The 16,740-nt window shown below is 36.5% G+C and overlaps 2 pseudogenes; both read left to right on the top strand.

Annotated features, from left to right (window-relative positions):
• The first annotated feature begins 534 nt into the window (after positions 1–534).
• Positions 535–677, top strand: LOC114005080 (uncharacterized; annotated as a pseudogene).
• Positions 678–13,540: 12,863 nt separating this feature from the next.
• LOC106733239 (developmental pluripotency-associated protein 4 pseudogene) lies at positions 13,541–15,392 on the top strand (annotated as a pseudogene).
• Positions 15,393–16,740: the final 1,348 nt, after the last annotated feature.

Below are 16,740 nucleotides of genomic sequence, written 5' to 3'. Positions count from 1 at the left end.
TTTTGGGATATGACACTGAAAGCATAGGCAACTGAGAAAAAAATTGACTACACCAAAATTAATAACATGTGCACCAAAAGACACTATCAAGAGACTGAAAAGGCAGCCCATGGAACAGGAAAAAATACTCGCCAATCATATATCTGATAAGAGAGTAATATGCCAAATACATAAAGAATATATACGACTAAAGAACAACAACACAAATTCTGTTTTTTTTGTGTTTTTTTTGTTTTTTTTTTTTTGGGTTTTTTTGGAGAGGTTTTCGCTATAGGGCGCGTGCACTCGCCAGACAGACAGGACATAGAGAAGAGACAGAAAGTGAGAAGTCACTCTCCGGGGGGGATGGTCACGCCACAATCTCTTCTCCATTCTCCTCTGGGGATCTTGGGCACGCACACACACGTGCCCAGTGTGAGTTTTAAGCCACCGGGTCCAGGACGCAAACCGTGGTCGACTATGTGGGAGTCCAGCAATATAGCCATTATGCTAACTGCTGGTTCCCCACAAATTCTGTTTTTAAAATGGAGAAAGAGTACACATTGCTAGGTTGAGCCCATTGACTGGCCGATGAACTCTCAAGTGTTGGTAGTATGCTACACGATGAGTAACTTTTTCACTAACACAAGGGTTTCTGTCCCGATGAGTGTAGTTTAATAGTAATCATTGCTACAAATAATAAATAAATAAATAAATAAATAAAATAAAATAAAAATGGGTAAAGAGGCCAGCAGGTGGCATGGTGGTTGAGGTGCTGGATTCCTACATGGCCAACAGCAGTTTGAATCCCTGACCTGGAGGCTTGAAAATCATGCCAGGTGCAGGTAGAAAGAAGAGATTGCAGCATATTCAGCCCTGTTGCAGGTGATTTCTCACTTTTTTTCTCTCTCTCTCTGACTTTGTCTCTTGTGAGTGTACCTACCCTGTGGTAAAAAGCAAAACAAAACAAAAATGGGGAATGAACTTGAATAAACATTTCTCCAAAGAAGATACACAAAATGCCAATGAAAAGATGCTTAATATCACTAATCATAAGGAAAATGCTAATCAAAACCACAATGAGATACCACTTCATATCCATTAGAATGACTACCATCGAAATGTAAAAATAGAATTGCCAGCAATTCAAATTCTGGTTATATACCCAAAAGAGTTGAAAGCAAAAGTTTGAAGAGATATTCATACACTAATGTTCATACTAGCATTATTCACAGTAGAGAGTAGGCAGAAGCAAGCCAAGTATCCATCTGATGAAAGGAGAAACAAACTGTGGTATATACATAAATCAAGCCATAAAAAAAGAAGGAAATTCCTACGCATGCTACCACATGGATGAACCTTGAAGACATTATGGTAAGTGAAATAAGCCAGTCGCAAAAGGAGAAATATTGTATGATCCCACTTACTTGAGGAACCTAGAGACAGAAAAGAAAATGATGCTTGCCAGGAATGAGATGTACAAGAGAAAGGAAACATTATTTAAAGAATCCAGAGTGTCAGTTTGGGAAGATGAAAAAAGTTCTAAAGATGGATGGCGGTGATAGTTACACAACAATGTGAATATATTTAATACCACTGCACTGTACAATTAAGAGTGTTCAAGATGGTAAATTTCATGCTATGTATTTATCACAATAAAAACTCAGGTGCAGCATAGATGGCACAGTTAGTAACCCAGTGAATTGTAGTAGTAGAAGGCACATGACAGCATGACTTTAGGTCCCCATTTTGGCTGGCCTAAAACACACCAGGCCTGCCACAGGTATGAGATCATGACAGCTGGAGGCCAGAGGAGGGGGATCTCAGTATGATGAGTCTTTGTCCAAGGTGTCTGTTTCTCTCTTTCACTTGTGCAGTCACACACATGCTCTCTATTTTGAATAAAATAAATATATTTCAAAAATTCAATAATTTCAGTTATTATTTAGAATAAATAATCAAATAAAACATTGGACAGAAGGAGGATTATGTTATAACTAATAATTCCTTAGAATTGCTGGCATATGGTAATAGTAAAAATAAAATTATTTTCATTGATTTGATTGCTTTTAATATTCTCTACAGTCAATGCACCCCATATTGCTTGCACCCAGGGCATATTACTTCCTATCACCTCATTCTCAGTACACCACTGTTTAGTGAAGTCATTTGACTGAAGAAGGCATACTGAATATACGTCAAAATATGGATGCTCAGTTTATGGATTCTTAACTATTATATTTGAGGAACTACGTTTTTATTTTATAAATTCACTCAATAAAGTACTTTGGTCTGGGACTCTTCTAGTCTCTGGGATTCCTTACTGAGCAAAGTAACTACAACTCCTACTCTTATGGAGCATTCATGCTTGTATGGGGGGGTGGCAAACCTCTTAAATCACCATACTAGGAGTAGAGTAGGGAGTAAAGGGGGAGGAAGGAAGTCATTGGAATCCCTGAGGAGGAACCATAACTGGTGGTGTCCTCCTACATACCCCCATATTTGGAAGAATCATTGACAGTGAGGTGTGAACACATGTCAGACACCACCCTATCTTTGGTAGACTTGGGAGATGAATAGATTTATCACAAAGTAGTAGACTGGGGGCGTTCCTGTAATTAAGACAGGCTGCAAATAGATATTAATGCACTAAAGTCAACTCAAATTTCTGTATTTCCCCCAACATCATTGTTTGGTGTGTTTCTGTTTATGTTATTAGCATTTATAATCAGTAAATGCTTTTTTATGGATTGCTTTAGCAAATAGACCCATTTTGTCAAAATCAAAATAATGTCTTCCCATCTCACTCACAGTAAAAGAGTTCAAGGTCCTGTACCATCTACACCCCTTTCCTCCAACACAGAGCATATGTGCATGTATACACACACACACACACACACACACACACACACACACACACACATGATTCATCTCTTTAAACTCAGCTCTTCCATTTGGCTCTTACTAAATTGCCTGATTTGCCATTCCTTAAACATGCAGGTGTACTGATGCCTAAGAACCTTTGTACTGACTGTTCGGTCTAGAGCACTCTTCTAGATATTTAAATGGATCACTCCAAGATTTTGTTGAAATGTCACCTTCTCAATGAGGTCACCTCTTTAAAGTTACAAATCTCCTTACCTACCTCATATACATACTTCCTACTCTCTTTTCTACTTAATTTTTCTCTATAGCATGTATTGTCATTTAATAAAACATTTCTTTCCCCTAACTATAATGTAAGCTTCATGAGGGCAGGAATTTTGTCTTTTCTTTACTGCTATGTCCCTAGCATAGAGAACAGTACCTGGCAAAAGTAAGGCACTCATTAAAAGTCTGTTAACTGAATGAATAGATAGGAAAAGAAAAGGAAAAAATAAGAGAAGAGGAAGAAAAAAAAAAACTTGAGAAAATATTGCAGTTTCAAGAGGTCGCAGCCAAATACTGGCCAGCACACTACTTTTCTTCTTGTTCTCATTTTGCTTCCTTTGATGGAGTAGGTAAAGAAGATGAAACTAAATAATGCATTTGTTAGAGTATTGAAAATACTAAAAATGCTTTGATATACAATGTCTGATTTGATCAAAATGTTAGACGATGTTTCTGATGAAGAAATCTAATGGTAGAATGTGACCATTTTGTGCTCCCATTTTATTTTCATTTAAACAAATTAAATTTCTAGAGAAAATGGCTTTAGTTACTAAATAAGTGAGACCCTCAAGTTATTTTAAGAAGTCTCACTGTGGCTTCTTGCTTATTTTCCATTTAGATCCATCTCTGTGCTTTTAGTTATGCTGTTCCTCTCCTCAGAAGGGCTTTTCTGGTCCACTTGTGGTGGCACAGGTGATAGAGTACCACTGTGCAAGGCTGGGGCCATGTGGCAGACCCAAGTTCAGTTACCAGAATGATCTAAATATGCAAGTTTAGCATTGTGCCTGTGATTCTAGCTGACTGAGAGACTAGGGGTGGGGGAAAGGATTGCAACTTGGCAAAACCCTATTAGAAACAACTCTCTCATTCTCTTTCTTTCCCTACTGAGTGCTCTCTTGCACTCACTTTCTCTTTCTCTCTCTGTCTCATTGCCAGAAAGGAGGGGAGTGGTTTTCTCTATCTATCTATCTAAATGCTGTTAATTCTTCAAAGCCCAGTGTTGCTGATGTGTCAGGGGAACAGAATGTGGATATGTATTAATGAATGAACTCCACTATTCTTCAGTTACAAAATTTCACCCTGCAAATCCTGCTTCTTATACTGAAAAGAAAGCTGCTGAATGTAGTCTTCACTCAGAAGGAAGTGTTTTATCAGATCTGTTTTACCAATGATTTCACCATCAACAATTCCTGGCATATGGCGGATATTTGGTTAATATTTGATAGCTTATAAATGAAAATTCTGAGTCTCCATGTAATCAGATTTTGGCTTAATTATGCCTTGAACCATAAAGGAATGAGACCATATCAGAGCTTATATACTGAGCTAGAGCCAGCACCATTTCATGATAGAGTATGTTTCATATTCTCACAATTTCTCAAAATGCAGCCTTCTAATTACCTCCTGCACTACCCCCACAGTATGTACATAACGCAGTGCAATGGGCTTGCTTTGTGCAGATCTCCTTTATGTGTAACCATGGCAATGCTGTCTAGTTCATACTTGAAGTGTCTGGAAGACTATGGCTGTGAATGTTAACTCACTGTATGATGACTGGATGGCTTGCTTTGCAAGCAAGGGAACCTTGCACATTTTTGTTTTTTAAATAGTCATAATCAGAACACTTCATCAATTTTTCCTTTGAGGTAAAATACCTATTTACAGAACAAACTAGAATAAAAATTTTAGACTCCTCCCAAAACTGAAATATGAAGGCAATGTCTGGCTCTGAAAGCTGAGAAGAGAGGAATCAGGGATTGTCCTCAGAGCTTCTATTTTCATCTGAAATCTAGACATTGGCAATAGAACTCATATCACCAGTTTGCACGGAAAGAATCATGTGGAGATGCTAAAAGTACCATGGATAAAAATGTAGTGTATCCTGCACATTTTGTCTCTCACAGGTTCTAGCTATGACATGTGGGCAAGTTCTCCATGAAAGAAGGCATTTTTATCTCCAGAGTTTTCATCTACATGTCATATGAATATTTGGATGCTGCAAGTACTACCCAAATGTTATTATGATAAATTTTAGTCCAACTCTTCCTTTACTGTTAATTAGAAATATAAAGCATGCTCAAATACCAAATAAGGCAAGCAGTTTTTTTTTCTTTTTTTTTTTCCCTTTTTTTTTGTTTTGGAGGGGTTTTTGCTATAGGGCACATGCACTCGCCAGACAGACAGAGAGAGACATAGAGACAGAAAGCGAGAAATCACCCCCCAGGGGGGATGGCCATGCTGCAATCCCTTCTCCTCCATTCTCCTCTCGTGATCTTGGGCACGCACGCACACGCGCCCGGCGTGAGTTCTAAGCCACCGGGTCCGGGACTCGAACCGTGGTTAACTACGTGGGAGTCCAGCGACATAGCCATTACACTAACTGCTGGTTCCCAAGGCAAGCAGTTTTTTAAACACATACACACAACACACACACACACTTTTATATTCTCATAAAAAAATTATAAGACATTTTGAAATTAGACCCACATCTCACTTCATATCTGTTCATGATTATGTCATTATCTAAACACTCTGTGATAAATTTATAGATATTTTGTGTTTAAAATGACTCAAATTTCTATTGTATTTCAGGTAATTTCCTCATCTATTCCAGGTAATTTTTTAATGAAAGTTTTATCATTTCCTTTAAGAAGAATCTATAGGATTTGGAAGAACCCTATAATTTGGATCAATAATAAAACTAACATATTTCAGGTTAACTGGTTTTTTTAAGAGTTATTTATTTCAATATTATTTATTCATTCATTTATTTTAATTTGACTAGAGAAAGACAGAGAAAGAGAGAAAAAGTGAGAAAGCAAGCCACCAGGTCCAGGGCTCAAACCATATTCAACCATGTGGGAGTGTCTAGTGCCTTAGCCACCCCACCACCTGCTGGCCCCCAGATTAACTTTTAAATAAAGAAATCCAAGTTAAGATAAGTTGACAGCATTCTTATTGCATGTTCAAAAAATGATGAAATAGAATTTGGTTCATTTCTGTGTCAGTCTTAATTTTTACTTGAAATAGCACGTGTTGCAATGTCAGCATTACATAATCAAAGTTCTTTTAGACAGAAATTTCATAAATTTTTTGTTTGCTTCTGTAAGTTAGCATCTTTAAAAGTTGTATATTTATGTACATTTATAAGTTACCATTTTTAAAAGTTGTATATTTATGAATCTATGTATCTATGAGTCAGAGAATGTCAAGTTAGACTTTAAAATTTGATCTTTAATATTGTTTCTTTCACAGTGAGAATATCTAAAAGAATAATATATTATAGTATGGCTTATCAAGTTCAGCTTCAAAAATAAACATTTTCATTGACAAAGACATACCTACAGTTGAGTGATCAAAACAAACAAATAAAGTACAAATAAGTAACTTTCTCACTACAAAAAAAAAAAAAGATTTCTCCATTACAAGACAAATTGTCAAATATTAATAAAGGGGAATCCCTGGGAGCAAGTTTTGAATTTGTGGCACACCATCACTCAGCACTCTAGAAGCCTGAGCTCAGCCCACCCACTGGGAGACTTGAGCCTAGTCTCAGCAGGCCTCCTTTTTTGAATGCACCCTCAGCCCCTAGGAGCAACTTTGGAACTTGTGGCTTACCAACCTGTGCACTGCACTTCTTAATCATCTTTGCTAAGTTATATTTTCATAGCGTGCTACCACCTCATCAAGAGCTGAACATTTAGTAGAGGAACCAAGCGCCTGAAGTCACTTTTAATAATCTGGGAGACACAGCCCTCCGATAGGAACATACCTGGGAACTCAGTGTGAACTTTCCTCTTCCAATACTACAGAATCTACTGCAATAAATAGAAAGAAGTGAGTACTGCATCAGATGACTGAAAACCAGCACAGATCTTAAAGAAACATGAGAAAACAAAGCTGGTAAATCTCCCGCAGGTGAATGCAGTAGTCCCTCACTAACAATGTACAGCACAAAGGAATACACAAAAATGTCAGAAAAATAATTCTGAACAATTCAGTGACAAAACTCAATGAGATGTGAGATAAAACAGACAATCAGTTCAGTTACAAGAAATAATAAAAATCATTTCAGGACATGAAAGAGGAATCTAGTAAAGATACAGATGGCCTAAAAAAGAACCAAAAACTTCTAGAAATGAATAATATGATACAAGAAATTAAAATCTCCACAGAAAGCATTAACAGCCGACTATGCAGAAGAAAGAATTTCTGACCTTGAAGACAAAGTCTCCTATATAGACCGAAACACCAAAAAGGAAGAAAAAAAATGAAGGAGGAGAATCTGAGAAAAGACATTAAGAAGAAAAATAGAGAGGCAAGACATTTATGGGACACAGAAATGAATTATTATCTGTTTACTATAATATATATAGTAGCCCCAACTGGACTGCTGCTAAGTGTATTTATGTTGGAAATTTCATGTTATAAGCTAAATAAAATATATTTTAAAATGAGGAAAACATACAGGAAATTCTTGACACCATGAAATATTCAAATATCTATATAATGGGTATTCCAGAAAATGAAGAAGCTGCTAAAGGCATGGAAAACCTCTTCCATGAAATACCATCTGAAATTTTTTCAAATATAGAGAAACATGGAGAAATTCAGAATCAAGAAATGGAAAGAACTTCAAATAGACTCAGCATTAAAAGATCTTCCCCCGGCACATCATAGCCAAATTGGTAAAAATCAAAGACAAAGACAAGATTCTAAAAATGACAAGGGAGAAACATCAAATTACTTATGAAGATTATCCCATTAGCCAAACATCAGATCTCTCAATTGAAACAATACAGGCAAGGAAAGAAAAGGAAGATATTGTCAAAACATTAAAAGAAAAACAATTTCAACCAAGAATATTATATGCAGTAAGATTATCCTTCAAATGAGAAAAACAAATAAAAGTATTTACACTTGTAAATATCTATGCACTCAACACTAGAGCCCTTAAATACATCAAAGAGAGACTGTTAGATCTCAAGGGAGAGATAGGCTGCAACACTATAATCGCTGGGAATCTCAATACCTCACTATCTCCACTGAATAGATCATCTAGACAAAAAATAAACAAAGAAATACAAGATCTAAATGATATCATACATGAAATGAATTTGAAAGACATCTACAGAGTATTTCACCCACCAACCACAAAATAAATGTTTTTCTCATGCCCGCATGGGACATTTTCAAAGATCCAGCACATAACAGGACACAAAACAAGCCTTTCCAAATTCAAAAGTATAGAAACTATATTCAGCATCTTTTCCAACCACTGACCACAATAGAATTAAACTTGATATTAATTTCAGAAAAAACATGGAAATACACAATCATATGGAAACTAAATAACCTACTCCTGAATGACTTTATAACTACTGAAGAAGTTAAGACTGAAATAAAAAGATTCATGGAAACTAATAACAATGCATACACAAGTTTCCATAATCTATGGGACACAGCAAAAGCAGTCATAAGAGGGGAGTTCATAGCAATTAGTTCACACAGGATAAAAATAGAAAGTTACCAAATAAACGACCTTATGACACAACTCAGAAAACTGGAAAACAACAAAAAAACTCCCAAAAATTCTAGGAGATGGGAAATAATAAAGATTCAAATAAAATAAATAAAGAATAAAAAACTATACAGAAAATAAATGAAAACAAAAGCTGTTTTTCTAACAAGATAAACAAAATAGACACAGAGTTAGCTAGATTGAACAAGTATAATAGAGAAAGAAAACAGATAAATCACATAAGCAAAGAAATTGGCATTATTATAGCAGACATAACAGGAATACAACATATCATCAGAGGATACTATGAGCAACTATAAGCCAACCACCAAGAAAATGTAAATGAGATGTACAAATTTCTGGATACATATAATGAGTATTTTAAAAAGTGGAGAATCTGGTAAAGGCATGGAAAACCTCTTTCATGAAATACTATGTGAAAAGATTGAACCAGAAAAAAAAAGAAAGTCTTAATAGACCCATAAAAAACAATGAGATTGAAACAGTAATAAATAGTCTCCCAACAAAGAAGAGCCCAGGTCATGATGACTTGACTTCTCAATTCTACAAAACTTTTAAAGAACTAACTCCAATACTCTGCAAACTATTTCTAAAGATGCAAAAGGAAGAATCCTTTACAAATTTATTCTACAAAGCCTCCATCATCTTCATTTCAAAATCAGACACAGACAACTTTAAAAAAAAATTCAGGCTAATATCCCTGATGAATACTGAGGCAAAAATTCTCAACGAAATAATAGTAAATCATATTCAGCAACACATTAAAAAGATTATACAACATGGCCAAATATGTTTTATTCCAGAAATGCAAGGATGGTTTGACATACACGAAACAATAAATGTAATACATCACATTAACAACAGGAAAGATAAAAACTGTACGATCGTAGGGGTCAATCCAGAAAAAGCATTTGATAAAATACAACATCTTTTCATGATTAATACTTTCAGCAAAATTGTCATAGAAGGGACATTCATCAAAATAAAAGTCATATATGACAAACTCATAGCTAACATCATACTGAGTAGGGAAAAAAATTAAAGCTTTTCTACTAAAACTTGAACAAAACAAGGCTGTCCACTTTCTCCACTCCTTTTTTTTTTTTTTTTTGAAGAGTTTTTTGCTATAGGGTGCTTGCGCTCGCCAGCCAGACAGAAAGAGACAGAGAGACAGAAAGCAAGAAATCACCCCCCAGGGGGTATGGCCACGCTGCAATCCCTTCTCCTCCATTCTCCTCTCGGGATCTTGGGCATGCACGCACATGTGCCTGGCATGAGTTTTAAGCCACCGGGTCCAGAACTCGAACCGCAGTCTACTACATGGGAGTCCAGCGACATAGCCATTATGCTAACTGCTGGTCCTCTCCTTTTTAACATAGTACTGGAAGTTCTAGCCAAATGAATCAGACAAGAGAGTCAAATAAAAGGCATCCAAATAGGAAAAGAAAACATGAAATTATTTCTATTCGTATATGATATGACTCTATATATAGAAAATAAAAATAATAAAAGACCTCCTAGAAGCAATAAATGAATACAGTAAAGTGACAGGATACAATATCAACATATAAAACTCTATAGCACTTTTATACACCAACAGTGGACAAACTGAGACAGAATTGAATAAAGCCATCCCATTTACAATAGCCACAAAACCAGTAAGATATCTAGAAATAAACCTAACCAAAGAAATCAAAGACCTCTACAAGGAAGACTATGAAACACTTGAAAAATAAATGGAAAATGATACTGAAAAAGTGGGAAAACATCCTATGTTCCTGGATTGAAAGAATTAATATAATCAAGATGTTAATCCTACCCAAATTAATCTACAAATTTAATTCAATCTCAATCAAACTACCAGAAATATTCTTCACAGAAATAGAAAAAAATCATAAAATTGTTCTGGAATCATAAAAGGACCCATATTACCAAAGCAATACTGTGTGAGAGGAATAAAGTAGAAAGTACCACACTTCCCAACCTCAAAACATATTACAAAACTATGTAATTAAAACAGCATGGTATTGACACAAAAACAGGCAGAATTGAGAACCAAAAGAATTAATCCCCAAAGTGATCTTGACGAAAGGCACAAGTCAATCAGTGGGGAAGAGAAAATCTGTTCAGTAAATGGTGATGGGAGAACTGGATATTCACCTGCAGAAGAATGAAATTGGACCCATATTTCTCACCTCTAACAAAAATCAACTGAAAATGGATTGAGACTCTAAACATAAAACCTCAAACTGGGGGACTAGCAGTTAGCATAATGGCTATGTCGCTGGACTCCCACGTAGTTGACCGTGGTTCGCGTCCCGGACCCGGTGGCTGAAAACTCACACCGGGCGGGAGCGTGTGCGTGCGTGCCCAAGATCCCGAGAGGAGAATGGAGGAGAAGGGATTGCGGCGTGACCAGCCCCCCTGGGGGGAGATTTCTCTCTTTCTTGCTCTATGTCTCTCTCTGTCTGTCTGGCGAGCACACGCGCCTTATAGCAAAAAATACCTCTCCAAAAAATAATAATACAAAAACCTCAAACTGTAAAACTACTAGTGGAAAACACAGGGAAAAGTCTTGGATACCTTAGAGTAGGCAAAGACTTCTTAAAGAAGACCCCCAAAGCACAGACAATAGTTCCTAAAATAGACAAATGGGACTATATTAAGCTGAGAAGCATCTGCACAGAGAAAGAAACAGTAACTAAAGTGAGTAGACAACCCTCAGAGTAGAAGAATATGTTTGCAAACAATATCTCAGATAAGAGATTGATAACTAGAATATACAGAGAACTCAAGCAGCTTACCCACAAACAAATAATAAATCCAATTAAAAATGAGAAATGAGGGAACCAGCAGTTAGCGTAATGGCTATGTCGCTGGACTCCCACGTAGTCGACCGCGGTTCACGTCCCGGACCCGGTGGCTTAAAACTCACACCGGGCGCGTGTGCGTGCGTGCCCAAGATCCTGAGAGGAGAATGGAGGAGAAGGGATTGCGGCGTGACCATCCCCCCTGGGGGTGATTTCTTGCTTTCTGTCTCTATGTCTCTCTCTGTCTGTCTGGCGAGCGCACACGCCCTATAGCGAAAATCTCTCCAACAAAAAAAAAAAAATGAGAAATGAGCCGAACAGATAACTCTCCAAGGAAGACATATGAACAGCCAAGAAGCATATGAAAACATGCTTGGCATCTTTTACCATATGAGAAATGCAAATTGAAACCATAATGAAATATAACTTAATCCCAGTCAGAATGCCTAAAATTAAAGTAAATAAATAATTATAAATGCTGGCAAGACTGTGGTGAAGAGGAAACTCTCCTACGCTGTTGGTGGGAATGTAAATAATGACAACCACTGTGGAGAACCATATAGAAATTCCTCAGAAACCTAACAAATAGAACTATCATACAACCCAGTAATAGCACTCTTTGGTATTTATCAAAAGAACAGGAAAATCCTCATTCAGAGAAACACCTGCACATCCATGTTTATTGCAGCATTATTTATAATTGCTAGGACATGGAATCAATCCAAATGTCCAAATATAGATGAGTGGATTGAAAGAATATGTATTCTATGGAATACTACTCAGCCATAAAAAAAAAAAATAACAATGAGACCGTGACATATGATTCGAAGTGCACAGATATGGAAGATTTAATGCTAAGCAAAGCAAGCCATGCTATGAAAGAGTCTCTATTTGAGCTCACTGAAATCCTCTAATACTAAACTTTTCTGTTTCAGTGATGGACATTTCTCAAATGTTTTAACATCATATCTGCCTGAAATAATGAATAGCAGTTAAGACAAACAGTAGACCAGTACAAACCTGAAAAGAAAAAGCTGAGAAATGAGATGCTTAGAGAGACTTTGAAAGTTCCAACATATTCTTCCAAATCTAGAAGTCCACAAACATGTTTAAGGTTTCTTACATGCTCAGGAAAGAAGTCTGTAATTTCTCACTTCTGATTAAACATAAGGCTCTGCACAAGCAGGAAGTAAAGGTTAAAGCAGAGTTGCAAACTGCTTGGTGGAGTATTGAAGGCAGCTCCAACATATACACACATATAGGGCCAGAAGACAATGATTAGGAGGCTTATTTGTTCCAGGTATTTAATAAAAATGCTGTTCATAATTAGTTGACCACTAAGCTAAGCAGGAAGAGACTTTAGTGGACATAAATGCCAAAGATAAAAGTTTACAAAATTAGTTCATAAAAGTCACTAGATAAGCAAACAACTATTTAAACGGCAACAACAAACCCTAGGAGAGTAGAGGACTGATTTTCAGAGTTGCCATGCTATACGATTTGAAATGTCAATTTTTTCAATAAAAATTTAAGAAATATGCAAAGAAACACGAAAGTATGACCCATGCACAGAAAAATAAGCAATCGATAGAAATCATCATTAAGGACATCCAGACATTAAACTTTAAACCTGCTGTTTTAAATATTTTCAAAGAGCTAAAAATAAAAACTATGCTTAAAGAACTAAGGAAAAGACGAGAAAGATATTTCACAAAATAAATACAAGTAGAGAGACATAGTAAAAAGAAACCAAATAGAAATTCTAGAGTTTAAATGTACAGTAACTAAAAGGAAATAATAACTAGAGTTGACAACAGCAAATTTAAGCTAGCAAGGGAAAAGATCAGAGAACTTAAAGAGAAGTAAATGAAGATTATTCAGTTGGAGGAATAGTGGGAAAAAATAATAAAGAAAAATGAGCAGAGACCTGCTTTGTCATCAAGCATAACAATATATGCATAATTTAAGATCTAGGTGGAAAGGAGAAAGAAAATGAAGTAGAAATGTATTTCCATATATAATGGCCAAAAAATTTGCAAATTTTATTAAAAGTGTTAACATGCGCATTGAAGAATCCAACAATCTCCAAGTGAGATACACTCAAAGGGACCTGAACCTATAAACATCATAATCAAACTGTTTAAAGCCAGAGAAAAGAGATAATCTTCAAAGGAGCAAGACAGACACAGATCATCACATACAAGCAATCTTTGATAAGATGATTTCATCAGAAACCATGGAAGCCAGAAAGCAGTAGAAATGACATATTTAAAGTTCTGAAAGGAAACAAAAAAGTAAACAAATATTTCTATCTTTGTCAAAGCCATCATTCAAAAATATAAGGGTGGGGCCAGCAGGTGACATGGTGGTTAAGGTGCTGGACTCCCACATTGCTGACTGCAGTTTGAGTCCTGGATCTGGTGACTTGCTTTCTCACTCTCTCTATATATTTCTTCCTCTGTCTCCCTCTTGTCAAATTAGATAAGAAGAATAAATAAAATGAGATGAATACTTTTAAGAAAACATAGGGGCAATTAAGACATTCTCAGATAAAAAAGAACTGAGTTTGTAAGTAGCAGACTTGTACTAGAAATGTTAAAGAAAGTTCTTCAAGATGAAAATAAAGGTCATTAAACTTCATTTATTTATCTAAAGAATTAAAACAACCCTGGTAAAGGTAAGTACAAAAGTAAAAAAAAAAATACAATATAAATATATTCTTTGTTTTAATTATGTTTTTCACTATAGAATTCAGAAGACAATTCATAATGCATTATGTATAAATCTAAGTTGTCGGGCACACAATGTATAAGGATGTAATTTGTAACATAATGATATAGAGGAAAAGGGAATTGTGCTCTATGGGAGTAAAGTTTTAAATGTGCCATTGAAATTAGGTTGAGGAGAAGAATTTTCATTTATCAACCTGATCTTTTTTCTGAGTACGGATCATGCAAGAGATAAGGAGTGGAAATCAACAGAGAAGTCACAAGAACAATATGGGAATCCTAAGTGTGAACAAGTGTCCATAGAAACTGAAGAGCAACTGTGGGCTTCCAGTCAAGCAAGCACATCTATGAGGTTACCAACAATCTCAGCAAAGGGGAAAAATGAAAGAAATCTGTGAATGATGACAAAGCTTCCTATCCAAAGAAGAAGGTACAATACCATCACAGACTAAAGCTTCAGAAAAAGATGCCAATTCCACCATTACCTTCTAAACTGCCTCCAGTCAACCGACTTCACCGAAGCATTTTGCAAGCTTGGTGCCAACAATTAAAGATCAGCTCCAAAGGCCAGAAATTAGATGCATACAGGAGACTGTAAGCCTATGCTTATCCAAATCAAAATGATTTTCCTACCACAGCAATAGAGTCTAAGATTGAGACACCATTACGAAGAAAATTAAAGGTGGGCAGAGGGAAAGCATCTGCAGAAAGTCCTTAGGAAGGGATGTGTTTTGAAAGAACTAATCCTCCCAAAGTGGCTTCTCCACCTACAGAGGCTTTGCCTAACCTAGAATAGTCTGCAGCTCTCCTCGAGGAGGTTAATACAATTGAGGTGACAATTTCTGCCCCAGAGGCTGTGCTGGCCTCCTGGGCCAGAATTGCATCCATGGCTGGGAAGATAGAGACAATGGAATTAGAGGCTATGGAATCCCCACAGGAGGCCTGTGGTGTCAGGTGGTGTGTGATCCATGGGAGAAGTCTCCCTGCCAACAAAGGAGGTTGGGTTCACCTGCAGTTTCATGCTGGACAAGCCTAGGTTTCTGAGAAGCAAAAGAGAGAGTAGGTGCACTCTTCCTACTTCTGTCCTGCAATTTCCTACTCCCACACCTGGAGGACAATACGTTGTGCCCAAAATATGTTCAAAGGATCAAGGTCTTAATGAAAAGTCTCCAGTTGAATTAAAATATGAGGAAAAAGGCACATCTTCGTTTGTAATTCATGTTAGAAAAATTAAACAGGCGACTCCACAGTGGCCCAGACAGCTGAATTCCTGTTCTCCACACTGGATGAGCTTCCTGCTGCTCAGAGGCCATGCAAACTGGTAGGATGCAATTATTACAGTTGGACCCCCACAGTGCCTGCTGCTTCACAGGTTGGGGTACAGAGACTATATTTGAAAATGGAAAATACTTTCACAAATGACCATGCATTTCAGTTACTAAGATGAAAAAGTTGTTCCTACTACCAAATGTCTACCTTTCTGAACTAGAAAGGACTTCAACAGCTCTTTGAAGTGGAACTTCTTCAAAGGTGCATTATGGAGGAGTTGGGACAAGAAATTTATTTCCTTTGGTGTTGTATATTTTTTCTCCTCAAGATACTGATGACGTGTAAATTTAATAAAAGTAAATACTTTAAACCAAAAAAAGAAATTAGGTTGATATTAATCTGAACTAGATTTTTATGAATTATTGATAAACTCTAGGGCAACCACTAAAATAAATGGCAAATGAATTAAAATGATATCATATCTCTCACACAAAACAAAAGGTCAAAATGCAGAAAACTGAGAAATACAAAAAACATAAGACATTATCTTAGCCCATTTTGTTCTGGGAAATTCAAGATAGAAGGGTCACATCTGGTAAGGGTCTTTTTATTGTATCATAATCATGGATAATATCACATTATGCATGAAAGCATACATATAAGAAAGACAGGACTGAATTCAGTTTTATAACAAAACCATTCTCATGAAAACAAATCCACTCCCATAACAACATTATTCCATTCATGACGGCAGAGCCTTCATAACCTATCAGCTCTTGAAAGTGCCACCACTAAAAACTGTTGGACCTGGGATTGAATCTCCAATGCATAAACTTTGGGGGACATGTGCAAACTATAGCAGACATGTAAAAAGCAAATAGCAAACTAACAGGCATAATACTACTTTATCAACCATTATATTAGAATTCGAGGAATTAAATTCTCCAGTTAAGGGCCAGCGCAGGGTCACAGTGGTGATGTGCTGCTTGAACAATGCTGGATCCATAGGAAGGTCACAGGTACTGTTACTGGCCATCCTATACATACCAGGTACACATGCCTATGATCTTGGCTGCCTGGGAAAATTGGGGAAAGATTGTAGTGCTTGTCTTTCTCCCTTTCTCTGTCTCTCACTCTCATAAAAGAAATTATTTTTTTTTAATCTCCAATTAAAAGACTGAAAATGGTGAGTTTATTTAAAACTGTAATTCAGGGGTCAGTAGGTGACATAATGGTTAACGCACTGGACTCCCACATGGCT

Source organism: Tupaia chinensis, unplaced genomic scaffold, assembly GCF_000334495.1.
Source record: "Tupaia chinensis unplaced genomic scaffold, TupChi_1.0 Scaffold141861_1, whole genome shotgun sequence".
NCBI classification, from domain to species: domain Eukaryota; kingdom Metazoa; phylum Chordata; class Mammalia; order Scandentia; family Tupaiidae; genus Tupaia; species Tupaia belangeri.
This window is presented reverse-complemented; position numbering and strand designations above follow the sequence as displayed.